We start from the raw sequence: 24,518 nt of genomic DNA, 5'->3' as shown, positions 1-24,518 counted from the left end.
CATTCTCAATTGAAAAACTACTAACCTTCCCACATTTGCCATGTCAGACGCTGTATTTCTTTACACTCGATCCACTCTGCCTCTAGGGACTTTTCCGCATCTCGCTGATTGTAAATCAGAAGAGTAAGCAAAACTTGGTCAGCGAGCAACGATCTCCTAAAGTTTCCATTTGTTTTTTGTACATTTGTCAAATTCATTAAGTCATTCAGGACAGTCTCCTAAAAGTTACTTTAGGGAGTCACATTCACAGAAGGGAAAGCAAGCCATATGTATGGTAGCTATCTTTATTACTAAAATAAATAAAAGTTCAGACAAATTAATGGTTACAGCCCTGACATGATAGGCACAAAATGAGGAAGTATTAAGATATAACTTTAGGGAACAGTTAAAAAAAAAAAAAATCATTGTTCCAAATCAGAAAATGTTCATGTTTATTACTTCTCTGTATATAATATATGGGACCTGACAGTAAATTCAGGATAATACACTTGGTTAATTAATCATGTTAATTTGAATCCATATAAAAATATCATTAAATATCTTTTGATTTACCTTAACAAATATAATTTCCTTTTTCTAAGGAAGTAAATCTGCATACCATTTTTCTCTGAAGTCATTAATGAGCCTTAGACAGCTTAAAGCCAATTAGATTTTCTTCTACCAGACCCCTTCTTCTCTTGCTAATTTTAATAAAACTCCTATTTTTTTTTATTTGTTTTTTTAACTCGCAGGTAAAAGGTGAATGGGAGCTCTCAGTCTCAACCCTCTCCCCAAGTTCTCTGTATTCCCAGCTTCCCCAGAACAGGCAGAGACCAGCTGGCAGTCAGCCTGGAGGAGGAAGAGGAGGGGCTGACAGTTAGGGCACTCAGGCTCCAACAACTTGCCAGAGAAGCGCGTGCCAATTTCACTTTCCCCCTGCAGTGAGAAAATTAGTTGGATAAAAGCCTTTCAGGCAGGCAACAGGCAAACTTTTTTTTCCATTTGTATACCCAGTGTGAGATTTTTCTAGAAATCTTCCTCTTTCTCCCTTCTCCTCTCACTAATTTTTAAAAATTATCTTTATCCCAATTTGCACCATCATAAATACCTACAAAAAGCATGGAAGGAGAAACAGATGGAGGCAGATAGTGTTGGAGAGAAGATAGAAGGCTGAATAGCTTTGTATGGTTAATTGGGTGGTTAATAGCTCATATCACTTTATAGTATTACACAGTAGTTTCACCAGATAGACTGAGAGAACTGGAAGATTCCTGTCGAGGTGGAGATGGTCAGAGAAAGTGCAGCACAAGGTTTCAGGGGTCCTGTGGACTTACAGAAAAAAATGTTGAGTAGTAAAAAATAAAGAACGTTTAGAAGGACAGCCAAATCATGTAATATTTGATCCTGATTATTTGCTAAAATCTGATATATTAATGGATTTAGTTAAACTTTTATTTGTAGGGTATGAATATAGTCCTGTGAATGTAAATAGTGGCTTTGAAGAGTAACAAATAGGATGTATGAAGGAAAAAAGCATTCAGCAACTGGGTGCCTAAATGGTATGGATGAAGGCACTCCATTTTATCTTCTGTAATTGCTAGTTAGAGAGTTTGTAGAATTTATAGACCACAATATTCTACTGTGGTTTCTTACAAAGCAAGGCCCAGAAGAGGTTTTAAATAAATGTTTACAGTTCATCATAAACTTGGAACATGTAGCGCAGTTGCAAATACTTAGTTTGTCACAGTGAGACAACATTTTAAGTTCATATTGCTTGAAGAACAGCTTAAGGACTCTGAGCTACTTCACTAGAAGTATGCAAAATTTGAGTGTCCTCGTATGCTTCTTCACATGAATGGTTGACCAGGAGATTTCTGTAACTTCCATTATTGACTGTAAAAGGTGATTCTAGACAAAAAGATTGCAAAAGTTGCAAAAAATAGCATTGATATATTTCCAAGGTACTATGGTTACTCTTTTGATATTTTCTTTAAACCGCACCCACCCTCCTGGCATCATGATTCTAGGAAATTTTCAGGTTTTCAGATTGGTTATTTTCTGGGAAAATATGTTTCTAGTTTTTAAATTACTTTTAGGCCCTGAAGTGTCAGATGATCAATTGAAAATATAACTAAAATGTATCCTGAGTTTTTGTTTGGGTTTGTTGGAGTTTTTTTCATTTTAAGAAAGAAATCTGCAGAACCCCAAAGCCATGGTTTTTTTCATTACTTTTAAGACAGTCTTGAGATTTTGGGAGGAAAAGTGATACTGAATGCTTCTGATTGCTAATGCTGTGATAACAAATACATGACTACATTAGCAAAGAGAAAAATTCAAGCAGCGTGTCACGTTATTTTGTCTGATTGTGGACGAGGGAATGTAAAATTTGATTCTTGATTTTTTTATGTTGGACTCTGTGCTAGCCACAGCCAGGAGGCTCAGATGACAGACAGGAGAGGTTTGTACCTACAAAATGATGAGAGGTCACACAGTCATACCCAGCTCAGCTGTGCTTGCTGAACCTTTGGCTTTGCCAAGGATTGGTTTGAATGGGCGCTAGTCAGTAAACTGCAGAGATACCAGCATCACAATGGGTTCACAGAAGATTCACCACATACTGTATCTTTGCTGTGAAACGTGATGTTTTTAACTTGTGCTAAGTAGTAAACTAGATACAAACTTAATGGGGAAAAGAAAATTGCTCCAGGAGTGTCAAGGGCCAGCATGGGCCGTGGGCCAGTGGGTGACCACAGGCCAGCAGGGCCACGCCCTCCTCTCCCCTTCCCAGCAGGCACAGTCCCACCACACCCCAGTGAGCCGAGTGGGGCTGTGGCCCAGACGCCATTGCCTGGTGATGTCCAGGTGATGCATTGGTGGCGGCTAAGAGGTGGGTGCCGGGATGAGACAGGCGGTTGGGGCAGGGAGGCCTGCGGCCAGTGCTGAGGGCTGGGACTCCAGGACAGCTCCCAGATGTGGAGGGAGGCCCCCACCAAGGCCTGTCCTGGCTCCCTCTCACCCAGTGCCTGGTTGGGCTGGGCCGAGGGGGCAGTGAAGGCCGCCAGACACCAACGAGGCTGCTGACATGGACCTTCAAAGTGAAGGTCAATGCGCTTCTCCCATCACATAGCCCATATCAACCTCCACGGCATGCAGTAGGGCAAGTCGGGTGGCTTTTGGTCGATTTTTGCCTCACATTAACTCTTGTTAAAACTCTGCCATTTTCTAGGTATAGATACCTTTTCATCCAGTCCAAGTGCAAAGTATTATACAAGAGGTTGTGAAAGAGCATTGCCATTAGCATTGGGCACAAATTATGGTACCAGATTTCAGCAGAAGGAAACCAGTGCGGCAGTGGCGTTGCTCTTCATCAGGCTTCAACTTTGACTGTATATTGCATTTAGTTGTGCACCTGATGGCAGGTTGAGCAACTTGAGGACCTTGTGGCAGTGTGGGCAATCAGCACAGTGATGGTGAACTCATCTTTCATTTGGATTGTAAGGCAGATCTCTGCCCTTTCACCAATTTTTAGCCTTCATTGTGGGCTAAAACTGGTATATACCTGTGAAATACTGTCACAGATGAGGATTATTTTTGGTGTTAGATCACTGAAACAGCTAGCTTCTCCAGAACACCTTACATAAAACAATGCACTGGATAGGCTTTTTGCTAGCACAGGTATTCACTTAACTCTATTTAATCTGTAAGAGCTGTGCTAATGTACGTCAGTCAAAGATCTTGACTAGGAAATATGGAAATACATAAACTCAAAATTTAGCCCCTAAGCCACATCATTAGATCTCTCTGGGTATTACTTGATCTGTTTTCTCCTCAGGTCTGTGGTTTATCACTTAGATGGTCTTTCTGCTTCTTAACCAGACAAGTTATGTTCTTTGAGGAGAACAGCTGTTTAAAAGGGGGAAATAAAGAATAACACAGTCCTGATTTATGTACATAATATTAAAATTTCCCAAAATTTTATCAGATAGTAATATTTTTAATTCTCAGAATAGCAGTTATCCACATCCATCAGGTGTACTGTACACCCAAGAGGTCAGCTGGGCACAGTTGTGTGGTCATGTCTCAGGGATTATCCCTTGTGGGTGGTTGGTGCTCATTAAAAAGAGGGACTGAAAAGTGTTCTTGAGGAAGGAGCAGATCCATGAACTTCATCATTTCTGGCATCTGAAACCAAAAGACAGTTGTCTTTATCAGAAGGTGAAGCCATTGAAAACTTGTCATTTATAAAAAGGGGCAAAGCCCCTCATAAGGTGTGAGCTGAATTAAATGGAAGTGAACTTCAGAAGAGACTTATTTTGTTCCCATACTAATGATCTACTAAGAAAATAATAATGGTGCCCGTGAATGAGTGTATGTGTGTGTGTGTGCATTAGGGCATGAGAAGCAGACCAGAGCTGATGTAGCAAGTATAGGATGTCCTCCCGCACTGCCAGCAGTCTGCCCAGGTCATCAATGGCCAAGAGCTGCCACGGGGATCACATTGCAGGAACTGGGGCCTGACTACACCAGCTTGGTGAAAGAACATTTATCCATGTTTTGTTACATTGCATACCTAGTCAACAGCTGTGTATCTCTTCCTACATCTACTTTTTTTCGTTTCACTCTTAAAATGCACACTCCTCCGGGAGAACAAAGCCAGAACTGGAATTTGGGAGACTCATTCGGGAAAGGTCCTGGGAATGTACTTGAATTGTAGTAGTAAGTTTTTTCAACAAAATGGAGATTTTAAATGAGGTCATTACACAGGCTACGTGACATATAATTCAATTTGTCCTCAGTGTACAGTTGCTTAGAAAACAAAGATCTTATGTATCTTTCTTCTCTATCTGAAGTTATTCCTCTTCTGTTTGACTGAGAAATTCACCTGATTTGGAAGCTGTAGCAATAAATCTATAACATTGGCAGAAACCTATTCATAAAACGTGGAGATTTTGCTATAAGTTCTGGAGGAAAGTCAATGTTGCAAAGTGAAGTGTAAAATTATTCCTGTCTCAATGTTATTTTTGAGTCATATATCTCTGCCTTTTATGAACAGCAGGCATATTTGGAAGAATTATGTCTGAGTCATAAATCCCTATTTGCCTGGGACATGACTAATAGGTGTCTTTAACACAGTAAGATGATATTACTGTCTTAGCTTGCAATTTTTTTAACCTCTGAAGCACATAGAACAGATGAAGTTTAAACAACACAATGACATTACACTATGGTCTGTCAGAGTATTGATACCTTCCTCCTTTCCTGGTCTGTTGGTTCCAGCCAGCAGATACTGTAATTTATATAAGTCCCCAAATTTAGTATTTCAGTATTTAGCAAGCGGAATTGGCGTGGTTGCTTTTAGAACCCACTGGTTGTCGTGATCCATGGGAGACAGGGAGCAAGCAAGTTGAGGGAGGGGAGGAGGGAGGAGATCATTATTCGGGCACTCCCTCACACTGCGTCCACTGGGGCTGCAACCAGGGAAAGCAAAAGTCTATTTAAATGCATAATGCTGCAAGATCTTTCTGCTGTAGCTACAGCCGGGGGCTTGTCTGTTGTCTGTAGGCAGTTACCAACCCCTCGTGTTTTGAATAGCTATACAGCTTGAGTGCAACAAAAAAACCTTCATGAGCGGCTTTCTGTCATCCTTATTGTCTTGTGGGAAAGACAGAGAACAACTCTAACAACACATCTAAAATATTAATATTTAATATTTGTGAATATCTATGTTAGTCTAAAGGCTGCCAAGCATTTCTTATGAATAGGTTCTGAATTTTACAGAAGAGCTTATTATTACAGTGGCAACAGCACCATCTTCTCTGCATGCCTTTACTAGCTGCCTACTTATCATTATCACTATTACTAGCTATTTATTTATCTGCTGTAGGTCAGACTGTGCACTCCTGCACAGCATTATTCATGGTTACACTAGTTGTCCCAAAACTTATGCCCCCCAAAAGCCAAAGCCTCTGTATGTGTGTTTATATGCACAATGCGTTACATGATAGACTGATAAATGTTATTGTATGTAACAGGAATGAACAATACTTGGAGTCTTCTGAACATCCTCAATTGTTCCTGATGGTGTGTTACCTGCAACATTAATTTATCTTGGCTGTGCAATGTGAAAATACCATCCAGAAGTTTCTTTGTCAAATTTTGATGCAGTTATGTCTTTAATTGCCTGTTCTTCAATATTCCTGTATGCGATTTGTCCCTTAAATCACATAGCATTGTATTTGCTCAGTCATTAGACGGCCTAAATTCTTAGAAGAAAATAACTGTTGAGGAATAATGAATGAGGAATAATATATAATGCATCATTGATATGGAAATTAATAAAAATTTATGCAGAAATTCACAAGCCCTTCAGCAGTCATCAGCATTTTTTATAAATAAAATGGTAGCTGTCCAAGTATTTACAAACAAATAACAAGCCCTACTACTATTATGGAGCTAACTGATAAGATATATTTGCTAAAGCATCAACAAATTACAGTTTGTGCTGTTCGATCAGTTCTAATTAATTCTAGATGCTCCTCAGGGGAGATTCAGTTCAAATGAACTGATTATTAGCAGTGATGAGAGCCGGATGGTTAAAACTGTATCCTTTCTCACAGCATTCAGGAATATGAAAGCAATTGCTTGGACATGAAATAAGGAAGTGATCTGTGTATTCAAATACGACACATAAAAGATTTTCTGTTTCTGGTAGAAAAGATAATCAGAAGCTTTGTGTATTTTAAACTTATTTTTTCAATTTTTTTTTTTTCCCTTTTTTCACTAGAAACAGAGAGTGCAATATAACACTGCAGCACCCTAAAATATAGAAAGTGACTGACTGCAGTTTAGATTCGACACATTAACATCTACCTCCAGATGAACCATGCTGGTGGTTATTTAGTTTAGTACCAGTTAAGAATTTATATTCTTTACATTGGAGGATGACTTTGTGAGCTTTGGGCTCCGCTTGAAGAAGAAATGGCATCTTGAGGTACCAAAAAGTACACGTTTAAAGACAAACAGCTGAAATGACAGCAGCTGTTGCCCCCAGGCTTATCAAGCTGAGCACTGAAAAGGATGATTTTATCCCTGTGCTGTGGAGACCGTCACTTTCTGATGTAAACAACTAACATGCAACATTTCTTCTTAAGCAGTAATAATTGTAGGCAACATGCCACAAATGAAAGAGAAAGTGTGCTCCTACATCTGCCAGCCCTTGAAGGCTACAAGTGGTGACACTGGCTGCAAAATTTAGAGAACTATTTTGAATTCTTTTTAATTTAATTATGCTAAACTGTTTTAATAGAAGAATATGAAAAATAGCAGCTGTGAGGAAACTGCAAGGAAGAAGTTGATTATTTTTGTTTTGTCTTCAAAGTAACAACTTCTGTGTTACTGTGCTTAATTTTAAATACATGTTTAGACATGTTCAGAGTGTGGATTTCTAGCTCCAGAGCTCTAGCTTCCTCAGACACTATTATTTAATGAGTGGTATTATCAATTATGCATCACAATTTCCTTAGATATTTGCCTTCACTATAATTTCATACAGCTTTTCTACATCAGTGATGCCTTTTGTAATCATTCTGTGTTCTTAATATGATATCTTTTTTCACAGAATCCCAGAGTTTACACATTTTTCAGGATTTCATAGGGCACATCACTATTTTATGTCACTTGTAGTCAGGAATGGGATTTGGCTAAGACAAGAGGATAAAATTATTCAGTGCTTGACATATACCTTCTGTGGAAAGCTAATTTCCTATTTTAAAAGAAATTAAACTCCTGGAGTGACTGCAGATGTTGCTTTATGCTACTTCTAATCAAGGATATTTGTTAAAGACTAAAAATAACTTTAGGACAGATATTATTTGTCAAATATTTTATTTTTTTTATTAAAAAGGTTAATTTTCTTTCAGAAAGCTAACATCTCTGATCTCATCTCTGAAAAGACATTGCACTTTATTTACCAAAGCACTATCAGATTGTAGCCTCTTCTCATAACCAAGCTGAGTGACAAGCGAACTGGGTTACTGAGTGCCTAGATCAGAAAGTTCGCTACCAGGCTCCCAGGTTGCTGAAACCCTCCTTCAGGAAGGTTATTATTTTTATTGTACATGTAATCACAAAGAAAAGCAGCAAACAGGCCTGTGGAAATTTAGCTTGCAGACAGTTTCCAGATTCTTAATAGAAATGTGCTTCAAGAGCAGTTTAAAGCAGTATCTCATGAAAGGTTTCTGAAGAACCACTGAAAAATTTGAAGTATGCTTTTTGAAAGTTAAAGATATGAGATCATACTACTGGGGCAACAAGGGACAAGTATTTGAATTCAAATGTTTGAGTTCAAGTGGAGAAAAAGTAAATAACTGCAGAGAACTTGAAAAAAAATTATCTTTTAATTTTGACATAGACTGTTGTCCTGGTTTCAGCTGGGGTAGAGTTAATTTTCTTCCTAGTAGCTGGCATAGTGCTGTGTTTTGGGTTTAGGATGAGAATAATGTTGATAACACACTGATGTTTTAGTTGTTGCTAAGCAGTGCTTACACTGGTCAAGGACTTTTCAGCTTCCCAGGCTCTGCCCGGTGCACAAGAAGCTGGGAGGGGGCACAGCTGGGGGGGGCTGACCCAGACTGGCCAAAGGGCTATGCCGTACCTTATGACGTCATGCTCAGCATATAAACTGGGGGGAGTTGGCCAGGAGCAGGGGGACCGCTGCTCAGGAAGTGGCAGGGCATCAGTCAGTGGGTGGTGAGCAACTGCATTGTGCATTGCTTGCTTTGTATAGTAGTAGTATTAGTAGTAGTAGTCATTGTCCTATTTCACTTTATTTTATTTCAATTATTAAACTGTCTTTATCTCAACCCATGAGTTTTCTCACTTTTACTCTTCCGATTCTCTCCCCCATCCCACCAGGTGGGAGTGAGTGAGCGGCTGTGTGGTGCTTGGTTGCTGGCTGGTGTTAAACCACGACAGCTGTATTTACTATTGTCTCAGTGCCCAGTAAGGGAGAGAAAAAAGAGGAAAAATCTCCACCTTAGTTAAAATTTGTTTGTATATATAGCACAGAGCAGGTAGCAACAGTAGCTGTTGGCAATATATGTGCTTTCTGTTTTTTTGACAAAAGTTTATATAGGACCAATATGCTATAGAAAGTACAAAGTTTTCTGCCTTATGTGTTATTAAAGATCTTTCTAAAGGCAAGATCATATGGTAATAATATAGGAAGCAGAAGACAAATGCAACTTTGTTGTCAGATTTTTCTTTTGGCCGGCACATAAAATTATCATCTTGAGACCCATAAATATCATGTCAGACCAGTAAAGAAGAAAAGATCTGATATTCCCACAAGGTTGTGTTACAGCATTTTTACTGATTCAAGTTGATCTTTAAAATCAGAGCAGAATTAATGAACTTCTCCTTTTTGTTCGTTTTTTAAATTTTTTGAAGCTATGCAAATATACTGAACTATGTACATTTTCTATCTTTCTGTCTGGATCTTCCCTAAAATCTGAGCATAGCTTTCACAGTTTTAATTTTAGAGCTGGTGTTGTTACATGGTAAAAGTTAAATAGATGAATTTGCATATCACTTCCAGTTGCCTAATCAGCTGAAATTAACTCTGGAGCCTAAGAGGAACAGGAAATCCCATCATTATTTATTGTCACAATAGTAGAAATCAAATGTATTATTTTAGTGAGGATTCAGTTCTGAAACAAATTCCTATGGAGGTTAATGGTCTGATGCAAGAGTATTCTTCTGCAGTAATTTCAGTGGAATACCAACGGACATACATTCTATCCAACTTAAGTTAGTCCTATTTTATTCGTTGATGGTCAGGCCTACTAAATCTACTGTTTTTTTCACTCCATAGGTTTTCTTAGATTCAGTCGAATATTGTTGGAATGTGTCTGCCTCACATCTGTAGTCAGCAATGGCAGCATGAGATTTCTAAAATATTTCTGCCATTTCTAGGATGGAAAAGCTCAGTGCCAGAATACCCCCTTTTATTCTTTCTTTCTGAGAAATAGGTATCTTTTCACATTCCTAAGAAAGTGGCAGTGAGTACAGAGGAAGAGATTTTGTTAGGAGCTGAGTATTTTTCTGGCAACGGATAGTTTTGATGGTTTGAAGAGGCACTGATGCTTACCCAAATAAAAAGCTTTTGAAATCCTCCTCCGTTAGATTTAAGTTTAATTTTACTGTTTGTATATCCATTTATGCCTGCTTACTAAATGCTTGCAGTGGTGTGGCTGGCTTATTTGTATCCATAATAGCTTCTTTATGCTTCCATTTTCCAAAGTTAAAGATACATTTCTACTGAGAGTAATAAAACCAAAAAGCTGCTCAAGAGCTACTGTGTTTCCTCTGTTTTAGAAATAAAGGATAGCTGATTGATATATAGTCCCTAGTGAGCCTTTACACGCATCTCGGACTACAAGTTTAGCAGAATCTAACCTTTCTGTAGAGAGACATAAGTCTTGCTTCTTTAACTGCTGCTGGCAAGAAGGACATCCTCCATTATCATCGGTGTATTTTTGAAAAAAATTATTTGCCTTTATGGAGATGGTGTTGGTCATCCAAATCTTAGTAGGCTTTTGCGCTTTACTCTGTTTCTCTCCAGATTCAGTGAAGTATATAGTGAGCTCCCCAAATCAGCATGATTTCAGTGATTAAACACATATTTTACTAGGAGGATATAGCTAAGAATTACTGTCAACGATTTTCTCCAGATTTTTCTCAGCTTCAAACTTCATTAAAACACTAAGAACATCATGACAGTAGAATTTTATCTTAGACATCTAATTTAATCAAAATTTTTTTCTCACATACTTATTTAGAAGAAGTAGAGAACATGAAAATTGCAAGGTCAGGCTTGAAGACAGGAAATTGTACTTTGGATGCAACAGCAACTTACAAACTGTTTTAAGAAAAGGAGTTCATTACAAGGTGTCACTTCTGTGCTATTGTATATTGTAGTTGGGCTCATGTATATATATAAAATATGATTTAAGGTAAATTGCCTTTAAAAGATCAAATCAGAGTGTACTCTTTTCAGCTCTATACACTTGACTTAGTTGAGTTATTCTGAATGTTTTGCAGTTGCAGTGCAATCAAAATCAAAGCTTTCTAAATGAAACAGAACTGATAGATATTCCTGTATTTTAAACGACATTGCTTTCCATTTCCTTTATTTTCTTTTTATTTTCTTTGCCCTGGTGGTTAAATTTTTGTCCTCAATACAGTCTCATTAGTAAAATTGGTATGGGTAAAGTGCTAAAACATATGAGAAATTCTGAATAAAATATTGTCTTTTTCACCTAAGCAAATTTCCACACTCCATCCATGCTGCTTAGTTACCTGCTGGTTTTAGTTATTCAGGTATTACTTATGCAATATTATCATTATCATATCATCATTATCTATTTCTCTATCATCTGCTCACTTGTTCTCATTGCTTAAAGGCTATGTCTTGAAGAAAAGTAGCATAAACCAAAAGGGGAGTAGAAGGGAACAGACAAACACTGAGGTAGTCTATCTGTCTAGTTGGGGAAAGAAGGAAAACAAATGGTTCACATATTTACAAATCACATATTCTGTGATTTTCTCTGTATAGTAACAACCTTCCCAGAAATAAGCACATGTAGTAGCAGTTCCTTGTAAAAAGAAAATGTGGATTGCTACCCACCAAGATACTGTTCAGCCCAATCAAATACTATGAGGTCTAAGCTGTCACTTGAGAAGTCATGGAGCAATGTCCATATGTAAGTGGGATTAGAAAATGAGTTGCACATACATTTTCCCTCATGTTTGTAGCATCCATCATTAGCCATTCCTGGCAGCAGGTACCAGACTTTGAGCAGTCTTTTTTTACTTCTACAGTTTTCATAGGATTATACAATAATATCACCACATCCTTTACTACCTTACCATAGCATCATAGAATCGTCTAGGCTGGAAAAGACCTTTAAGATCATTGAGTCCAACCATTAACCTAGCACTGCCAAGTCCACCACTAGACCATGTCCCTAAGCACCACATCTACCTGTCTTTTAAATACCTCCAGGGATGGAGACTCAACCACTTCCCTGGGCAGCCTGACTACCCTTTCAGTGAAGAAATTTTTCCCAATATCCAACCTAAACTTGCCCTAGCGCAACTTGAGGCCGTTTCCTCTCGTCCTATAGCTTGTTATTTGGGAGAAGAGACCAATCCCCACCTTGCTACAACCTTCTTTCAGGTACTTGTAGAGAGCAATAAGGTCTCCCCTCAGCCTCCTCTTCTCCAGGCTAAACAACCCCAGCTCCCTCAGCCACTCCTCATATGACTTGTTGTCTCTAAGTTCTTGTCATTTCTGTCATGATAAAAGAGGTCTGCCATAATTTTGTTATATGGGTTCAATGTTCTGAAGCAGAATGACAAACCTGCATTTCTTAATAATTTAAAATTCTCTTTGTTGTTTTTACATCATGCAACAATTTCACGTCTCCTTGGAAGTGGGGATATGCATAGCATTAGACCTCAGGAAAAAGAAAACTGGGGGGTGAGGGGGTGTCAGTGAAAAAAAATATCTGCCTGCTTCAAAACTCTGTGTTCATTTTCTTGACTTATTAACTTAAAAACAACATAAGGATTTTTCCTGTGGTCCTCATTATTTGCGTTCTTGACGTAAAAGGAAGGAGTGGTTAGGACCCACTCTGTCCCAAGCAGGGACAACTTCTTTCAGTAGCAGCAGTACTACATGTTACTTGCCTCAAAGTTCTTTTGAAAGTACAGTATTGGAAGAAATTACAAATATTTCAAGATTTTTTAACCTAAATTTTAGACCATTTTTCCAGTATTCTCTTGAAAAAGCAAATTGTTCAAGAATACTTTCAATTAAAAAATGGAATGAGAAAATTAACCATTTTCTAATGTTTGAGATAGATAACAGTCAGCTTGTTTCTTCTGTTTCTGTAGGGTGTGCGGAGAAAGAAAGAGCAGTGGAGAGAAGGACAGCATGCAGCATTGTAGAAACAAACAAAAATCCCACGTTTCTTTGATTTCTTAGTTATATGTAAAATTAACAGAATGTGTAGTCGTTTCCTATCTGTAGCTACTAATGGTACTTTTAATGATCTTCTCCAGACAGCTGCCTTTTTCATGCTGCAACATTCATCTAGACCATGTCTGTATAAGCCACTGGCAGAATTTTTGTTCCATCTTATTTTTCAGTGCTCTTTCTTCTAATGCACTTGGAAGCTGGAGTGAGCAGTCTGTGTAAATACACAAAATTTGTGTGGACAGTACTGAGAGGTTGTTGAAACAAATTCCATAAAGCATTTTAGAAATGTAAATATATAAGTTTAGAGATAACAATTTGTACATGCTAAGATACTATAAACAAACAGTTTAAGCTGAAAAATAGGTAATTGTTTACTTTCCTGTTTTCTGTAATAATAATTTGTGTCTGTTCTAAGCCTTATAAATGTTTGTTATTTATTTTTGACAGGGACTGTGAAATATCACTTGTGAATTTTGCTTTTATTTCCAACCTACTACTTTTTTTCATCTAGCAGTAGCAGCCTATTTTCAGCAAGATAGATGGATGCACTAGCCTATGTACATCAGCAGTAAACAAGGTACAGAATCACAGAAATAATTCCCAACTAATAGATGTTTTGTGGACTGCAAACATATGTTTTGTGAACATAGGGATTGGTGGTCCCTTGATATTTCTCAGGCATCTTTGTGGAGAATACTGAATGAGATACTACTGTGCTATATACTGTATTCACTTATCCAGTAGCTGATAAATCTTGCCACCTCCAAAAGCCTTAGGAGGAGAGGGTAATGAATTTCAGGGTGATGTAGAGGTATACCATGGAAGAAAAAGGAAGGGCACTCTCTTGTTCAGGCTGACTGATGCTAGAGCACAAACTGGATGTGAATAGACTAGAGGAAGCAGGAGCTCAGTTGAAATTGCTGTCCCTAGAAGAGAATGTCAGGATACCCACTGAGGCAACACTTCAGCCCGGTGTACATATGCTCAGGCTCAACAGGTTCTTACTAAATTGACTACCAGGAAAAAAACTTTCATTGGTTGGGAATTATGTGTCACCTTTCAGTGCCCCAGTACCTAATACTTAAATATGAAACATATCTAATCTTCTCTCAGAATAGCTTCTATCTTGATGAAAGGGTCTGTATTCACATTCCACACGTTAGCGTACTGAGATACGCAAATGAGAGGACTTGTTAAAAGTTGCAAGAAACTTGAAAAACAGCGTGTTGATTTTTGAGGTCATAATAATTGCATTCAGTTTTGTCAGTAGATATTAAAACACTTTAAATAGGTACATATGAAATCTATGCTGCTCTTTTTTAGCAGACTTGCAAACAAGTATGTGCTATGACTTTTTTAAGGAGATCTAGATAGTTAGTGATAAATCTGAGGGTTGATTCTCTGCCTCACTGTTCTGCTTCAGTGCTTTAATACTTATCTATAGTTTGTCTATAGAAAACATGTATTTCCTCAATTTTCTTTTTTCTCTCTGTTAGTTCCGTGTGATAATAGTGCTGCTACTGCTATGAAAACTAATTTGAGATCTGTGTGTATAAAATTGTTATTCAAGTGTGAAGTACTAGTATTAAACATATGATGGAGATGAGGGCTCTTAAGTACATAGTTACAATCTTAGCCTAGGCAGACTCATACTTTTAACAAGTGTAAAGAACTGCTGTTTATTTGGAAACAGTTAAGTTTATTGTGTTTCTTGAGAGAAAACTAGCTGTCAGTATCTTTGCTTGTATATATTATCTAGATAAGTATATAAAATCCATGGCAAGATCTTTTCAAGAGTTGCCTTAGAAATTAAAACAACAACAAAATGTAACATTGTTTTAAAGATAATGTCTATTCTTTAGAGAAGGTGTTGTATTGGGATTTACAAAGAGTTTCTGAGTTGTAGGAAAATAAATTTACCTCTCAGTGAAATAAATTCAGTGTCTTGTTAGAGATACAGTAAAATAAGAAATGACTAAAAATGGATGACATTAATATGTATGTATTTATAACTGCACTCCTGTGAAAAAGCTTGCAAGATTCTAAGGTTAGTGATAACAATTTACAGAGATGTACTTATTCCCAGAAGAAAACAATGATAACTTGCTAGAGCACAACAGTTTCCACGATACTATCAAAATACATAATGTAGAAAACTTACCATTTAGGAAGTGTAAGTGAATATGATACATTATTTAAAAGCAAATTTGTATAGATATTAAAAATTATTAACTATTTTATGAAATACTGCCTATGTACCTTAGGGCTGATTTCCATTCTGTGACAACTACACAATTCTCATCTGTGCTACTGACTTTGTTGGTATTTCTTAAAAACTACAACAGCCTTGAGGTCCCTCTCATGTTGATAATCCATTTGGTGCTGGTGATGCTAATTAAGTTCATACACAGGCAGTTTTGATGGATGGACTTTAGCTGACATCAATTTGACAGACATCATAACTGTATGATTTAGCTATATGATTGTGTCTGGCTTATTGCTTCCATGAATGTATCAAAACATGACTGTTTTACTGGAAAGTGAGATGAGTAGTTGTTTGTGTGTGTTGATGATGGTGGTAGGGAGCAAAACTGACTGAATTAGTAGACAGATGTTAAATGGAGATAAGCCTCAATAGATGGATTCAAGAAGAGTGTCCTGATGCTTTGTTTCATGTTTTCAGCAGTAGGCCAAGCAAAGTGGGACTCAGTGCTGGAATCACCAGCAAAGAAAACTATTCAACTGGTGAAATCTACCCTCTCTTTCTTACCAGTACTTATGTCATTGTCTAAAATACAAGAGAAAAAAAATCAACAAATCCACAGAACACATTCCAAGAAATGTTACAGATTGCAAAGCTGACAAAAACAGGTAAACAGATATTTTAAATTAAATAGTTTACAAATTAATTGTTGTGCAGGTTAGGTTTTGTGTCTTAAAGATTAATCTTCCAATGGGTAGATCGATAAAAAACCCTACAATTTGTGGACATATAGACATTACGGAAAGTAGGCAGTTTGGATTAGATGAAGGTAGTGACAGTGACATTGGCAAACTGAAAGCTTTGAAGAAGGATGTAATAAGAAATATGAGAAGTTCAAAATGCTTTGTGCAAACACTATTGCATCCTGTTTTGTCTCTCATTTCCTGTGTCACCGATGACTATTAAACAGTCAGTCATGCCTGGACTGTTATGTTCATAGTGTGCTGCTGTGCTGATTGCATCTGAGAGTTCTCTCTCATTTTTTATTTAAAATGCAAGTTCTTTGGAGAAGGGGCTGATTATGAATATAATAGCACGACAGAGAGAAGAATGGCATTGACCCTGCATAAAGACAGCACTCAGATTTGAAGGCGTTATATTTCTAATGATCCTCAGGATGTGCCTTACCAGCACTGAGCACAGCAGCCGTATTGTATCCAGTATTTAATTTTAGGAAATGGGAAATCTGTTGAATAGAGAAGAGAGTGGAGCAAAAAGAATGATCAGAATCTAGGAAGCAAAAAGTCCTGTGAAGAGCCATGGAAGGAATGGGGACTGTTAGAGGTGATATATCTGTATTTCATATCTGCATGATATGAAATATCATAGCAAAAAGGAAGAGAATAATCCACATTATGCTAAACCATAGTATATGTAGAGCAAAACCCAGAGGAGTTAAATTTCAACCAGACAGTTTTAAGTTAAACACCTGGAAAATCTTTCACGTGTAAACCTAGCTAAAATGAGGAGGGGGCTAGTTGAGAGACTCTGAATTCTCCATCCTCAGAGGTTTCTAGGGACAGATTAGACATCAGCTGGGAGTGACACCTCTGTCGCTGACTTTGCCTGCCATCTTAGGGAGGGACTTCAGATACTATCCAGGTCTACCTATGATAATGCTGGATCTCTGGTTGGTTTCTCTAGGTGTCACCATAACAATGTGTAATAATTACTCCAGTAAAAGGAGAAAAGTCTGATGGCTACATGGATAACTGATGAACAAGGTAGGGCACCACTTAAGAGGCAGGCAACCGTTTTATTAATATAATGTACTTGTCTAATTTTAAGTAGGTCTAACTGCAGAAGTTTCAGAAATTACACAAGTCATGACAGGTTGCTAGTAAGTGTACCAATAAAATTAAGCTTTCTCTTTGAATATTGTCTAGAATATGGTTGCCCAAACAAAAGGAAACTCTCAGGTAAAGACTGCTTGCCTGATTTTGTTTATACATTCATGGAAACATTTATTGATTTAGAAGGTTCACCAGTGAAATCTCAAATCTCTTTTACCTATGACACGCAGCACTCAGGCTTTTAATCCTACTTTAACACTGTAGATAAGTGAATTCTCCATAGAAATTCCTAAACCTTAATATCTACCACCTACAAGTCAGGTGAATAAGTATCTGCATAAAAAATTCAGTTATTGACATAAATGTGCTTCCATGAGGCTGCAAGGCTGAAAGACTCAGACTTTGTTTTGGCTAGAGTAGGAAATCTTTCTTTTAGATTCCAGAATGGGTATTTGTCCAGCCTGCATCTTCTTAACACAGATCTTTGAAGGATCCTAGGAGGACTCTGAGCATCTAGCCAGAGAAAGCAAGAGGCTTAAGTTATCTGGACAAATATTCAAACAATTTGCATGGGCTTTAGGGGCAGGATTCATTCATGTTTACTTCTACTGGCATGCAAGGACCTTTTCAAAAAGGAGGAATTCCAGTTCCTCTGGGTGCATTCTCCTCCATCCTACATATTGTGGACCCTTTTCAACTTTTCAAGTATTCTTTTATAAGTAAGTAGCTCTACCTCCACTTCAGAGTGAGGCTAAGAAACAAGCTGTTCATACTTCAGTTTTTTTTTTTTTAAAAACAAATGGAATTTTAAAACACATACATACTTCTTTATGACAGATAAATAGAGCAAAATTGGACACTAAAATTAGCAATTTAACTTTGTGGCTTTGTAAAGACTTATATGTTTCTGTGTAAATGATACTGGTCCATTTTTTTAGGATTTCTTTTGAACTTTCAATTGCCAAACTTTAAATAAAACTGTAAAACTAAAAAGAGATCATTTAAAGCAAACTTTTAAATGTTGCAGTGGTTTTGCAGATAGTATGAGCTTTATTATTGGTATTTTCCATTTTAAGGAAATACCTAGAATGAGTGAATTTTTTAAAGCGACCTCTATGTTATCATAAAAGGAAATGCAATAACAAAGTTTTCCTTGTCACCAGATAATAAGATCGACTACAATGAAAATGATACTTGCTGATGATCTCCTAGTTTAAAGTATGGAATAACATAAACTTTTCCTCAGTGACTACACTTCTAAAGTACAGTGACTTGAGGACACTTTCATGGCTTATTCACATGATGGACAGGAAAAGAAATTGTTTGATTTGTTGAGTCCCTAAGAGGTATTTGAATCTGTCATGACACTCACAGCTTTCTCCACACTGAAGATAGGACTCTATTAGTTGTCTTTCTGAAGAACACTGTAAGAGGAGAACATAGTGGCTTTGGTAATCTGTATAAACATCTCTTAGGGTATGTGGTTTTTTTGTGGTTAACTACCAGCATTTTCACATACAACACCATAACTGACTTTTTTGAGGAAGCTGGACTTTGATGAATAGCTCACATATTAGTTTTGAGCACACATTGTCTTCTTTATTTTAGTGTATGTATCTGTAAGGGATGAGAAAGAGCTACAGGACAGGACTGTGGCTGGACTGAGCAGGCTGACCAACTGTGGAGATCATTCCCCTATCACTGATGTTAGTCTTTCTTCTTGATGGGCTTGCTGTTCACTGGGAGAAGGTTTTGCATTTATCAGACTCCTTTAGCTATGTGATAGCTCCCAAGCTATTAACTCTGGGAGAACGGATGCCCTCTTTTCACGTCATCCTAGAAATTTGGGTGTACTTAAATGTAAAGTTGGCAAGTATCAGAGCTACATGCAGTGTGACTCCAATTGTAAAATAGCGTCTAGCACGGGCAAAGATAATCTCAGCTTGTCGTAGCTTAACCTAACACCTGTGGTTCTTTGACTTTCTGGCATGCTGGAAAGCCTACCCATCTCCTGCAACTGGACACCAATATAAGGTCTTTTCTGCAATACAGCCAGTCACGTGTGTGTATATGTGTGTGTGTGTATATATATATGCGTAGAATAATCAATCTGGCAATGGGTCTTGTGCTTCTGGACTTTATGATGTTGGTATGCTTCAGATATCCTGCATACTTTTTACTTCTCACAGCATGTATCCTGCATACTTACTGCTTTCTGCAGCATGTTCTCTGACTTGGTCTGAGCAGCACACATGAGCAGGCTGATACAGACTTTTCCGGGCTTCTCCAATAATAAAGTTTGGACCATGCAGATTTTTCTGCTGGAGGCACCTTGCTCAGAACTGGCATCACATTGAGGATACAACTTCCTGAGGGTTAGAGAACTCAAAACTGTCTTGCCGACACTACCAGAACAGCTCAGTACCCTGTACCCTCTTCCCCAAGTTACTTTTGGAAAAGAGGGCTACTGAAATTGAGCCTACGGGTCATATGAATTATCCTAATAGGCTGCAAATGGCCCGTGAGCCAGAAGCCAAACCTTTCTGAACTGTGTCTTTGCAATGCAGAAGGAGGTACTTATTTTCAGCTTTGGTCATGGAAAGATGAGTGGACTGAGAGGAAGGCCTCATCTACTGTGTGACAGCTGTTTTGTGTTTCACAGTGCAGTTAGCCCTGTTTCTTTATTTGACTAAACTTAGTGAAGTTGCTGCCTGCCACTTTAAAATCCGTGCATGTATCTGTAATTTATTTGCCTGTCTTTGTCAACTGAGTATTATGTATATATAGCACTGTGCTCTTATCAGCTAAATAGAGGAAACCTAAGTGTGTTTTTACTAGGCAGGCTATCTAATTTGCAAGTACAAACTTTAGGATATTGAGATGTTATTAAGATTGCATTGTCTAGGTAGAGGAGGTAGAGTTAAGGTTACATGGCTGATTTACCTCTGTGTTTGTATATTTTATCCATTTTTTTAAATTAAAAATTTAGTGTAAGTCCTTTTTCAATGTTTTATTTTACAGTAATCTATGTAGCATACTTTTTGTTTTTACATTAGAAAAACAGGCTCTCAGATTTAATGTATTTTACTGAAGTTCTTGCCTGCAAATAAACGCCAAGAAACAAACAAGAATGCACCATATTTACTTTGAGGGTCTAAGAGTAAAGTTATTTCTTCAAATGTAAAACATTCAACATCCTTGATGAAATGAAAAAGACTTATCCATTAAATAAATTTCAGCACTAGCCAGAAGAAAAATCTCTCTTCTCTAGGCATGTTTTTGTGACTGTGTATGCCACAATTTAAGTTGTTCTTTCTTGTTTGACTGTAGTTCAGACATGTTTTGTGGTCAGAAATATAGGAAGGCTGTGGGGAAAAAAAATGATGATGATATCTGGATGATAGATTGCAATGCAGTTTCTTTGCGTTTTTTTGTTTGGTTCTGTCATGTGCTATATCTACTAGATTGCAAGCACATCGTCCTCCCAGTCAGCTGATTGCAGTTTGACACATTTTAGTTTTCTCATTGAATGTTACCCAGCTTTAAAGAGTCCAGGTGGGGATATTTTGGTCAGTCAGAGCTTTTCTGAATGCAAAAAGAAAATGAGAGGTTATCTGGAGCTCCAAAAGCATAGGGTAGTTTTGAAGCAAGGGGTTAAAACTACTTTTCACAACTAATAAAATTTCAAATGCACACTGTGTGTTTTTGTGGGAGGGGGTTACAGAAAGGGAATCCTCAATACCAATTGGCTAGTCTCTATCAGCTGCAGTTGAGCTCAAGCTGCTGCTGAAGAGCAGTATTGATCTGAAGGGTAAATGTGTAGGGAACCACAGAGAGGGATTCAGTCGTTTCTGAGAAGGGAGCCAACCTCTTCCAGTAAGAAAGTGGTTTCTACCTGTCTTTCCTGCCTGCGAGACCCGTTGTGAATGAAGGGGAACACGGGAAAGGGCAGTTTGTTGCTACAGTGATTCAGAGAAAGAGGTGTTGCTGCTGCTGTGCATGCTGCTGCTGCTGCTGATCTTGCTGGTGCTGCTGCAGCTTCATGTAGCAGGTAAGGCTGCTTTTTCTGGGGAGGGGGAGGAGGAGAGATTGGGATTGCATCGCGGTGGCTGGGGCTGTGGCGTGGGGGCCCCCCGAAACACTGCACAAAAGGACGCTGGCTGCACGGAGGAGCTGCAGGGGCACACGTGAGAAACGTGGCCGTCTGGATTAGCAGGTTGTATTTCCTGCTCATCCCGGTTTGGAATCGCAAAACTTCAATAAGTTCTAAACAAAGTGTGCAAGTCCGCAGTGCCTAAAGGGAGAGGGGGCAGTGGAGAGAGGGGAAGGAGCTGCACCTTCCCCTTCCCCCTTTGCAGGCGTCCAGCCCTCCACCAGGTCGGGCAGTGGCTCTGAAATACATAGGTATGGGTGCAACTCATTTGGTTGTGATGGGTGGGAAGATCAGTGCTGATAAAAAGGAAAATACGTCGTGCCGAATTGGGGACTTGTTTCAGCTGAGAGGGAAAATAAATAAGCGATGGTGTGAAGCTTGTGGGACTGAGAATGTATTTGCCATATTTTTATGGGGTTTTTTGTTTTGTTTTGGTTTTTTTTTTAAGCACTTAGTCTTTGTGTGTGAGGGAAGGCAGGAATATGGGGGGGGGGGGGATTTTTGCAGCATTGACCTTTAAAGTGATAAGGTTCAATTAAAAGAAAGAAGGTAAGGATTGCAAATTCGACTTGAAGCAACTTTGAAAACACCTGAGCAGCCTCCTCCCTTTAAAAAAAAAAAAAAAAAAGGCACTGCAGAAATAATTTAATGGTGAGAAATAAAATTTAGCCCTGATATCCAAGATTTTCAAATGCAAGCCGTGATTTATTGTAATGTTTCAAATTGTTCTTCTACAAATTAGTCATGTGATAAGCAGTAGAACACACATAATCTTTATACAAACATTTTAATGGTGAGTTTAGCCCTGAATTATAAATCATGCTGCAAGTGTGCCTATAACAGAGATGTGTGAAGGTACTTATCCTGATAAATATTTCACGTAATTTTATAGTGTGAATGGCTTTGTGGCTTTGGTATTTCAATTCTAGATATTTAGTCTGGATTAAGAAAGATGCATGTTTCTTGTATTTTAAATATTCCTTTCAAAGCACACTGGTGGTGATGGACTTTGTGTTAATTTCTGTGTGTACTGAGCAATGGTTAATAGTCTTTTTTTCTGTATCTGCAAATATCTATACAGAGCTAAATAGGAAGGCAAGCTATTTTCTTGCTGGATAGCATCAACGAACAGTTGAGGTAATTGGTAATTTTTTCCCTATTTTCAAGTTCAAATATAAATCACAAAAAGCCTAACAATTCAGGAATACTAAGTAGGTCTTATGATAATGTACCTTTTGCTGTGTATGTGATTGCATTTCAGATACAAAACAAATCGGGATTAAAATGTTTTCATGAAACCATGCTTTTAGGAAATTCACAAATTGGTCAGGAGGTCTTTATTTCAGTCCTCTGAACATCTTGTGAGACCTTTCATTGATCACAGTGTGTTTTTAAGATGTTTCCAGGCTTCTTACAAAATATTTCCGCAGATCTGAAAGCCAGATGGTTACATTGCAGAAGTCATAAGCAGTTAATTGCTGAACTGATTTGAGTGCTCCAGAACATATCAGCACGCAGACCAAAGGCTTCCATCTCGGCTGATCAAACTCGTTACCTGATGTTGCTCTTTGCTGAGATTGGGGTGCCTGTTAGAGATGGGAGGGAAAAGAGATTCTCTTTTTGGGAAGCAAGAAACAAAAGGCTTTAGTTTGAAGAGACTTCTTGAAAAAGTTATTTATTTGCCTTTCTCAAATGTATCACATATATGACATTTTTCCTCAAGTTTACTTTATTTGGACTAATTTGCTGCCCCCTTCACCCTCCCTCCCCCCCCCCCCCAACTGTTCTGAATGTCAGGTCTATGGTATTTGTTTACCTACTGTGTTGAATGGTATACCAGAGAGAGAGAATATGATCTGCCACAATTTCCTTTCTATTCACAATACGTAGACAGAATTCCCTCAAAATTTTTGATACTTTGTATTTTTTTTTTTTTCAAATATATAAGAAGAAATACTATTTCAGTTGCAGTAACGTACAATATAGAACAGAAAACAGAATGGTAAAAATAAATGTTACGTTTGTCTTGCTATATGCAGTTTCTCATTTTGTATCCATCAGTTGGAGTTTTGTTCTTCTGAAGAAAAAGATGACTAGTAATCAGTATTCAGAAGGAAAGCAAATGCTTATTTTGCTTTCTTTCAACCTTAAATAACCCATTAGTTCAATAGTAGTGCTTGAGATGATTTAAAAATTTTATAGGCTAGCAAATTCCTAAATTGCTTTTCCTTAAGTAATTTTTAGGCTGACAGCTTTTTTAGTATTCAAATTATTTTAAATACTTTCCTGCATAAGAATTTTTAGAAATTGTTGACACCTGTGTAATATGAAAATCGCATGATGTTTCTGTCTTTATTGCTTTTATCTGGATACTACTATCACACTTTCTTAAAGCTATGGTTATAAATGCTTTATAAAAGGTTAAGTAGTTGTGTTTAAGTAAGTATTTAAATGGCTATCACAGAATTAGAGAAGTGGGCAAGTTACATATAACTGTGCAAAGCATCAATATCATTTTTTTCAAATATTCTTGTAATCATCCAGAGCTTAGGTAAACTCTCTTTAACATGCTCCTAGGATCTATTAGTCCCATATTAACCTCTCTAAACTATTCAGACATGCACATACAGTGTAAAATGTTACAGTAAAACAGAGACAATAAAGTCAGGGTAAAAACTTGCACTGTCTTCATGTAACGAAGCACACAGGTAAGGGGGTGGGTACACAGACTCGTACCTGCTGTACATACAGCCACAGAAGTACGTGCAGCCATCTCATTGGTAGAGTGGAGCTTTTCTTACCATGCGCCTTACTGTAAGACTGATCCAATACTCATAGTTTCCAATGCATTAACTGACTCCTAAAATATGAAAACAAAGATTATTTGGAACACACTTTTCTCATTAGGCATAACTGATCATAAATATCAATTTCTTGAGGAGGGTATACAAAAAGAATTTCTGCACATACATAATTCTGAAGATGACAGTGTCTGCCCAGGGGAACATCATACCTTTTGCTCTTGAATATATTGCTTATGGTTATTTTTATGCTTTTAAAGATCATTAGGTAGCGCACGTGATCTTTATATTTGTATTCTTATTTTCTAGATATAATATAATTATCTGAAGCTGTTACAACAAAGAAACAGAATATATTTTATGTTTGGATATATTTACTTTAAAAGCTGTATTTTGGTCATGCATTCTGCTTCTGATTCTAACAATATATTTAAGTTTTTATATAACAATATTCAAAGTTTGATAAAACTTTTGCCTTTGTTGCTTA

This window comes from Platalea leucorodia (genome assembly GCF_965183815.1).
Source record: "Platalea leucorodia genome assembly, chromosome: 1".
NCBI lineage: Eukaryota > Metazoa > Chordata > Aves > Pelecaniformes > Threskiornithidae > Platalea > Platalea leucorodia.
Note: the sequence above shows the minus strand (reverse complement) of the source record.